At 36.8% G+C, this 9788-nt stretch overlaps 1 protein-coding gene across 2 annotated transcripts in view; it reads left to right on the top strand.

Moving 5' to 3' along the window:
• RASSF7 (Ras association domain family member 7) overlaps positions 1-9788 on the top strand; it is a 90457-nt gene that overhangs the window by 46846 nt on the left and 33823 nt on the right. The gene's annotated exons all lie outside the window — the stretch shown is intronic.

The following is a 9788-nucleotide window of genomic DNA, read 5'->3' on the forward strand; positions in this document are numbered from 1 at the left end:
TGTCGCCGGAAGTTGCGTCATTTTTGACGTTATTTTGCGCCAAAGATGTCGGCGTTCCGGATGTGGCGTCATTTTTGGCGCCAAAAGCATTTAGGCGCCAAATAATGTGGGCGTCTTATTTGGCGCAAAAAAATATGGGCGTCGCTTTTGTCTCCACATTATTTCAGTCTCATTTTTCATTTGCTTCTGGTTGCTAGAAGCTTGATGTTTGGCATTTTTTTCCCATTCCTGAAACTGTCTTATAAGGAATTTGATCTATTTTGCTTTATATGTTGTTTTTTCTCTTACATATTGCAAGATGTCTCACGTTGCATCTGAGCCAGAAGATACTACAGGAAAACCACTGCCTGCTGGATCTACCAAAGCTAAGTGTATCTGCTGTAAACTTTTGGTAGCTATTCCTCCAGCTGTTGTTTGTAATAATTGTCATGACAAACTTGTTAAAGCAGATAATATTTCCTTTAGTGATGTACCATTGCCTGTTGCAGTTCCCTCAACATCTAAGGTGCAGAATGTTCCTGATAACATAAGAGATTTTGTTTCTGAATCCATAAAGAAGGCTTTGTCTGTTATTTCTCCTTCTAGTAAACGTAAAAAGTCTTTTAAATCTTCTCTCTCTACAGATGAATTTTTAAATGAACACCATCATTCTGATTCTTTGGACTCTTCTGGTTCAGAGGATTCTATCTCAGAGATTGATGCTGATAAATCTTCATATTTATTTAAGATGGAATTTATTCGCTCTTTACTTAAAGAAGTACTAATTGCTTTAGAAATAGAGGATTCTAGTCCTCTTGATACTAATTCTATACGTTTGGATAAGGTTTTTAAAGCTCCTGCGGTTATTCCAGAAGTCTTTCCTGTTCCTAATGCTATTTCTGCAGTAATTTCTAAGGAATGGGATAAATTGGGTAATTCATTTACTCCTTCTAAACGTTTTAAGCAATTATATCCTGTTCCGCCTGACAGGTTAGAATTTTGGGACAAAATCCCTAAAGTTGATGGGGCTATTTCTACCCTTGCTAAACGTACTACCATTCCTACGTCAGATGGTACCTCGTTTAAGGATCCTTTAGATAGAAAAATTGAATCTTTTCTAAGAAAAGCTTATCTATGTTCAGGTAATCTTCTTAGACCTGCTATATCATTGGCTGATGTTGCTGCAGCTTCAACTTTTTGGTTGGAAACTCTAGCGCAACAAGTAACAAATCGTGATTCTCATGATATTATTCTTCTTCTCCAGCATGCTAATAATTTCATCTGTGATGCCATTTTTGATATTATTAGAGTTGATGTTAGGTTTATGTCTCTGGCTATCTTAGCCAGAAGAGCTTTATGGCTTAAGACCTGGAATGCTGATACGGCTTCTAAATCAACTCTACTTTCCATTTCTTTCCAGGGAAACAAATTATTTGGTTCTCAGTTGGATTCTATTATTTCAACTGTTACTGGTGGGAAAGGAACTTTTTTACCACAGGATAAAAAGTCTAAAGGTAAAAACAGGGCTAACAATCGTTTTCGTTCCTTTCGTTTCAACAAAGAACAAAAGCCTGATCCTTCGTCCTCAGGAGCAGTTTCAGTTTGGAAACCATCTCCAGTCTGGAATAAATCCAAGCCTGCTAGAAAGGCAAAGCCTGCTTCTAAGTTCACATGAAGGTACGGCCCTCATTCCAGTTCAGCTGGTAGGGGGCAGGTTACGTTTTTTCAAAGAAATTTGGATCAATTCTGTTCACAATCTTTGGATTCAGAACATTGTTTCAGAAGGGTACAGAATTGGTTTCAAGATGAGACCTCCTGCAAAGAGATTTTTTCTTTCCCATGTCCCAGTAAATCCAGTGAAAGCTCAAGCATTTCTGAATTGTGTTTCAGATCTAGAGTTGGCTGGAGTAATTATGCCAGTTCCAGTTCCGGAACAGGGGATGGGGTTTTATTCAAATCTCTTCATTGTACCAAAGAAGGAGAATTCCTTCAGACCAGTTCTGGATCTAAAATTATTGAATCGTTATGTAAGGATACCAACGTTCAAGATGGTAACTGTAAGGACTATATTGCCTTTTGTTCAGCAAGGGAATTATATGTCCACAATAGATTTACAGGATGCATATCTGCATATTCCGATTCATCCAGATCATTATCAGTTCCTGAGATTCTCTTTTCTAGACAAGCATTACCAATTTGTGGCTCTACCGTTTGGCCTTGCTACAGCTCCAAGAATTTTCACAAAGATTCTCGGTGCCCTTCTGTCTGTAATCAGAGAACAGGGTATTGTGGTATTTCCTTATTTGGACAATATCTTGGTACTTGCTCAGTCTTTACATTTAGCAGAGTCTCATACGAATCGACTTGTGTTGTTTCTTCAAGATCATGGTTGGAGGATCAATTTACCAAAAAGTTCTTTGATTCCTCAAACAAAGGTAACCTTTCTGGGTTTCCAGATAGATTCAGTGTCCATGACTCTGTCTTTAACAGACAAGAGACGTCTAAAATTGATTACAGCCTGTCGAAACCTTCAGTCTCAATCATTCCCTTCGGTAGCCTTATGCATGGAAATTCTAGGTCTTATGACTGCTGCATCGGACGCGATCCCCCTTTGCTCGTTTTCACATGCGACCTCTTCAGCTCTGTATGCTGAACCAATGGTGCAGGGATTACACGAAGATATATCAATTAATATCTTTAAAACCGATTGTTCGGCACTCTCTAACGTGGTGGACAGATCACCTTCGTTTAATTCAGGGGGCTTCTTTTGTTCTTCCGACCTGGACTGTAATTTCAACAGATGCAAGTCTCACAGGTTGGGGAGCTGTGTGGGGATCTCTGACGGCACAAGGAGTTTGGGAATCTCAGGAGGTGAGATTACCGATCAATATCTTGGAACTCCGTGCAGTTTTCAGAGCTCTTCAGTTTTGGCCTCTTCTGAAGAGAGAATCGTTCATTTGTTTTCAGACAGACAATGTCACAACTGTGGCATACATCAATCATCAAGGAGGGACTCACAGTCCTCTGGCTATGAAAGAAGTATCTCGAATTTTGGTTTGGGCAGAATCCAGCTCCTGTCTAATCTCTGCGGTTCATATCCCAGGTGTAGACAATTGGGAAGCGGATTATCTCAGTCGCCAAACGTTGCATCCGGGCGAATGGTCTCTTCACCCAGAGGTATTTCTTCAGATTGTTCAAATGTGGGGGCTCCCAGAGATAGATCTGATGGCCTCTCATCTAAACAAGAAACTTCCCAGGTATCTGTCCAGATCCCGGGATCCTCAGGCGGAGGCAGTGGATGCATTATCACTTCCTTGGAAGTATCATCCTGCCTATATCTTTCCGCCTCTAGTTCTTCTTCCAAGAGTAATCTCCAAGATTCTGAGGGAATGCTCGTTTGTTCTGCTAATAGCTCCGGCATGGCCTCACAGGTTTTGGTATGCGGATCTTGTCCGGATGGCATCTTGCCAACCATGGACTCTTCCGTTAAGACCAGACCTTCTGTCACAAGGTCCTTTTTTCCATCCGGATCTGAAATCCTTAAATTTAAAGGTATGGAGATTGAACGCTTGATTCTTGGTCATAGAGGTTTCTCTGACTCCGTGATTAATACTATGTTACAGGCTTGTAAATCTGTATCTCGAGAGATATATTATAGAGTCTGGAAGACTTATATTTCTTGGTGTCTTTCTCATCATTTTTCTTGGCATTCTTTTAGAATACCGAGAATTTTACAGTTTCTTCAGGATGGTTTAGATAAGGGTTTGTCCGCAAGTTCTTTGAAAGGACAAATCTCCGCTCTTTCTGTTCTTTTTCACAGAAAGATTGCTATTCTTCCTGATATTCATTGTTTTGTACAAGCTTTGGTTCGTATAAAACCTGTCATTAAGTCAATTTCTCCTCCTTGGAGTTTGAATTTGGTTCTGGGAGCTCTTCAAGCTCCTCCGTTTGAACCTATGCATTCATTGGACATTAAATTACTTTCTTGGAAAGTTTTGTTCCTTTTGGCCATCTCTTCTGCTAGAAGAGTTTCTGAATTATCTGCTCTTTCGTGTGAGTCTCCTTTTCTGATTTTTCATCAGGATAAGGCGGTGTTGCGAACTTCTTTTGAATTTTTACCTAAAGTTGTGAATTCCAACAACATTAGTAGAGAAATTGTGGTTCCTTCATTATGTCCTAATCCTAAGAATTCTAAGGAGAAATCATTGCATTCTTTGGATGTTGTTAGAGCTTTGAAATATTATGTTGAAGCTACAAAATCTTTCCGTAAGACTTCTAGTCTATTTGTTATCTTTTCCGGTTCTAGGAAAGGCCAGAAAGCTTCTGCCATTTCTTTGGCATCTTGGTTGAAATCTTTAATTCATCTTGCCTATGTTGAGTCGGGTAAAATTCCGCCTCAGAGAATTACAGCTCATTCTACTAGGTCAGTATCTACTTCCTGGGCGTTTAGGAATGAAGCTTCGGTTGACCAGATCTGCAAAGCAGCAACTTGGTCCTCTTTGCATACTTTTACTAAATTCTACCATTTTGATGTGTTTTCTTCTTCTGAAGCAGTTTTTGGTAGAAAAGTTCTTCAGGCAGCGGTTTCAGTTTGAATCTTCTGCTTATGTTTTTTGTTAAACTTTATTTTGGGTGTGGATTATTTTCAGCAGGAATTGGCTGTCTTTATTTTATCCCTCCCTCTCTAGTGACTCTTGTGTGGAAAGATCCACATCTTGGGTAGTCATTATCCCATACGTCACTAGCTCATGGACTCTTGTTAATTACATGAAAGAAAACATAATTTATGTAAGAACTTACCTGATAAATTCATTTCTTTCATATTAACAAGAGTCCATGAGGCCCACCCTTTTTTGTGGTGGTTATGATTTTTTTGTATAAAGCACAATTATTCCAATTCCTTATTTTATATGCTTCACACTTTTTTTCTTATCACCCCACTTCTTGGCTATTCGTTAAACTGATTTGTGGGTGTGGTGAGGGGTGTATTTATAGGCATTTTAAGGTTTGGGAAACTTTGCCCCTCCTGGTAGGAATGTATATCCCATACGTCACTAGCTCATGGACTCTTGTTAATATGAAAGAAATGAATTTATCAGGTAAGTTCTTACATAAATTATGTTTTTTTGACTAGACTGTCCCTTTTAAATGTGGTGCTTGCTTCAGTAGAGAGATAAATAGTAAATCTTGTTACAATATAATTTATAAGCATTCACTTTAACAATACAGCATAGATCTAGCCACATAAGCAGCATTTTTACATCTAGTGGGTTATGTGACTGCTCATTTTAAAATGTATTTCCTTATCTTTCATATTAGGGGTCTCAGAGAGTAACAGATTTTAACTTTTGCTGAAGGATCCCGTGCTGTAGCGCCCACCCGTTATACTCTAAGCCTGATCTATAATGGGTTAAAAAATTGCAAATTTTACATTGATCCTGTGCTTTGTAGAGTGTCATGTGACCTCTCATTTGCAAGCGGAGATCTCCGTTCTGAAGTAAATGGTCCCACATTCATTAATATAAACCTGGTGTCTTAACAGGTTAATTGCCATTTTCAAGGGCCATTATAGTGATAAAATTACATGTTAAATTGTATGTTTTAATGAATTAGATTACTACATATGCTGCAACTCTGGGTTTAACCCAGCAAACGGGTTAAACACATAAGGTACTCCTTGAGACACGCAGAGCACTGCTTGTCCAGTGTGGTAATTGACCCCGAGTGAATCAACAGCGCTAGTGCAGCTTTATATCTCACGCCATTCAGTGCTTAAATGGTAGTTTCTTCTTTTTGGGGAAGAGAGAGACTAAATTACTGTTCACCTATGTTTCTTTGATTCAGTCTTATTTCTCCACTTTTGAGACCAGGAGAACCAGGCAGCATGCTCATTAAAGAGTTAAAAATTATAGGGACAATGTACACTAGATTTTTCTTTGCATAAAGTTTTGTAGATGATCCATTTATATAGCCCATCTGGGGGTGTTTTTGTAACTCTGTATAATTTTGCTTATTTTTAATAACATTGTGCTGATTTTCAGACTCCTAACCAAGCCCTAAAGTTTTAGAAGTATACTGATGTCTACAGATTAGGTGTTTTCATATGCAGAGAAGAGGGGTAGGGGGGCTGTCTGCTCATCTTAATTTCCCATCCCCTTTCACTGGGTGTCACAGCCTAACCTCATCAAGGAAGTTTTTAAAAAAAATGTTTAGATTTTTAGATAAGTATCTGAGCATATTCTTCTTTATGGTAGTGTCTATTACATGCCGTTATATGAAAATTGGTGTATACTGTCCCTTTATAAATAAATGCTGCAAGGCTATTCTAGTCTCAACTAAAAAATGCAAAAAGAAAACTTGCATATTTTTATATGACACCAAATATTAACAGTGGTAAAAAATGGTCTAGAAGCAATGCTTCAAATATTTGCATCAATTTTGTCTCCCCTTTTAATGCCATTATGCAGTTCTATTCCGTCATAATTACACTGGGCTTTAGTGCCATTCTGACGAAATAGAACGTCATAACCGTAGGCTGTCCTAAAGCCAACTGTGTTTCCATGATGTGATCGCGGTCTGGAGGGCGTGCCCTAGCGTCACAGGGACGCCCCCCTGACCCGATCCCATCATTAATATCTCGCGATCGCATGCACAATCGCAGGATTTCAATTTGTTTACATCGTAACGTTGTTCGGATGTAGACAAATGTAACCAAGTCATCAAAGGGTTAAAGAGTCAGCAAACACTGTAAGTCAACTTTGCAATATACTTTTGTTATTTGTCCCACTTTTACTACAATTTACCTGTGAAAATGTTATCCAATTCTGAAAATTAGAATTGCACACTGCAGACTTCACACCCCTAAACTTGCTATGTATCTGTCCTTAATTGTCTTCAGCAGAGATAAGATAATGAACTGCAAAACAATGATGATTTTGCTAACAAAATGACAGTGTCAATCTTTGTTTAGATAAGGAACAAGTATGGATTGGCTCCTCCAAATTACACAGATGGAGTTTGGCTATTGTAAAAACAATTGCAGCAAACAAGTGTTAATGAATTCAACAAAATATCACACTACACTGATATGTTAAAGACTACAAACAAATCATGTGTTTACTGACCCTTTTAGCTCTCATTATATATCCTTCTGCACTATTTCCCGTGTATATTAGTTCTTTTACAAGGCAGGAACATCAGATAAGCAAATACCTAAAATGACAACCACTTCCACATTCAGAGTAGCACAGTAATATATTATAAAGCAATGCCCATCAGTGTAGTTAGCACATTTTGGCTTAGATCTAATTAAAGCTTTTGTGCTGCTATAAATTGTTTCTTAGAGAGTAGGGTAGTGCTGATCTTTTAATTAAATTAGCCCTTTTAATATGCACCTCCACTCTGCAATTAACAAAGTATTATTCTTTTTCTCTTGTTTGCATTAGTGCAGGTTACAGCAGCCTGGGTATATTTGCTCTGCAAATATCTTTATCCTGACCGGACAAATTTACATACAATCTCTTTATTTCTTCTGTAATAGATGTGATTTCCTTTCTCCTTGAATCTTGTATTGCTATCTCTTTAGGCCATTGGTGCATGGTAATTAAATTCTATAGTAAGAAGAAAAAAAAAAGAAAATAATACATTTGAGATTAGCAAAGTAATCAAAGTATAAAACATGTATAACATTGTTGCAAACATTCCTGCTAAAAAAAAAATATGTACTTTCCTGAGCCTATCTAGGTATGCTCTCATGAAAAGGAGTTATGTGCAAAAGGAACAATCCTGCAACCACAAATTTCAAGGGATACTAAACCCAAATTTATTTTCATGAATCAGAGCATGCAATTTTTAAGCAAAAATGGGCGGCTCCTTAGCTTTACATTCCTGATTTTCAAATAAAGATAGCAAGAAAACAAAGAAAAATTGATAATAGGAGTAAATTAGAAAGTTGCTTAAAATTACATGCTCCATCTGAATCATTAAATAAAAAATGTGGGTTTAGTGTCCCTTTAAGAAGTAGAAACTGCTTCTTTATCCTCTACTTCAATTTAGAAATGCCAAGATCAATTACACTGGCCACTTGCTCATTCAGGATAATTAACATGCCCTATCACAAGAACAGTGCTATGCTAAATTCTGTCACACGATGCAGCAGTTTCTATACTTGCAAACCTGTCTGCTTGCAATCATTATACATTTTTCCCTCAGTAAAGGAGACAAAGATGTAGAATTGATAACAGAAGTATCAAGAATGTTTTAATTCTTGCTTTTCATGTCCCCTTTAAAGGGACAGGAAATCCCAAAAATAAACGGCTTCCCAATTTACTTCAGTGATCTAATTTGCTTTGTCTTCTTGTTCTCCTTTGTTAAAAAGGAGACCTTGCTAGGCTCAGGAGCAGCTATACACCAATAGAAGCTAACTGCTGATTGGTGGCTTCACATATATGCCTCTTGTCATTGCTTTATCTGATGTGTCCAGCTAGCTCCCAGTAGTGCATTGCTGCTCCTTTAACAAAGGATACAACCATTTTGTTTTATATTTGAATTTAATAATAGAAGTAAATTGGAACTTTTTTTTTTTTTTTTTTTAAATGTTTTCTTTATCTGAACCCATAAAATAAATAAATTGGGTTTTATATGCCTTTACAAAAACATATTTAAACATTTAAGAGTTATTTATAGATACCAGATTGATATTATGTTTCACTATCATTTTTGTTTGTTTTGAAAGAGGAAGACAATGAAATAGATATATTGAGAAACTTAGTATTACATATAATCTATTTGCATGTGTGGTGATGTACTACTCATCTATAGCCAGTAATGATGTACTGTACTGTTATTATGCAATGGATACAACTGTATGACACTATATGTTTGTCAATATAAAATGAAGGTGGGAAGAGATCAGCCCTGAGTTATGGGTTTCACCTGCTGTGAGTGATCTCTAGGTTTTTAACCTCTTTTGTGGAACATAGGGATGAAACTGATTTGTCCCAGGGAGTGGATGAAAGTCATTCATATCCCCATTGTCTCTGAATTTAACCCTATAGAGGGATTAACCTGACCTGCCCTTTATGAGCCAACAACAGGAAATATCAGCTTTCCCTTATCTTTACTAAACTTCTAATTTGTGTCTGTAGCCTTAGTGAAATAAATTAAATGGATTTTAAACTGTAAATCAATGGTAAATATATTGAATAATGATGCCTGAGAATATGTGTATGTATTGGTTTTTTATCAAGGATTTGTGTGATTTTTTTTTAAGTGCACCCTGGTTTCAGGAAGTCAGATGTGAGTGCTTGTTCTTGGACATATATATATATATATATATATATATATATATATATATATATATATATATATATATATATATATATATATATATATATATATATATACACATATATAATTAATATCAGTAGTGGTCCAGAGAAGCAGACATTCTACCATTACGGGGATATGAAACACATCTTTTTTTAATTTCATCATTCAATAAATCTTCTTTCAGGATTCAGCTAGATGATACCATTTTAATCAACTTTCCAATTTACTTCAATTATCTAATTTTGCTTTGTCTCATAGTATTCTTTGATGAGAAGCAGGCTTAGGCTTAGGAGCTGAGAGCTAGGTGCTGATTGGTGGCTACTCATATATACATCTTATTCTTGGCTTACCAATGTCTTAGCCTAGTTCCCAGTAGTGCATTGCTGCCATTTCAATAAAGGATACAAAGAGAATGAAACAAAATTGCTAATAGAAGTAAATTGGAAAGTTGTTTAAAATGTCATGTTCTATCTGACTCA

The sequence above is a fragment of the Bombina bombina genome, chromosome 7, assembly GCF_027579735.1.
Source record: "Bombina bombina isolate aBomBom1 chromosome 7, aBomBom1.pri, whole genome shotgun sequence".
In the NCBI taxonomy this organism is placed as follows: domain Eukaryota; kingdom Metazoa; phylum Chordata; class Amphibia; order Anura; family Bombinatoridae; genus Bombina; species Bombina bombina.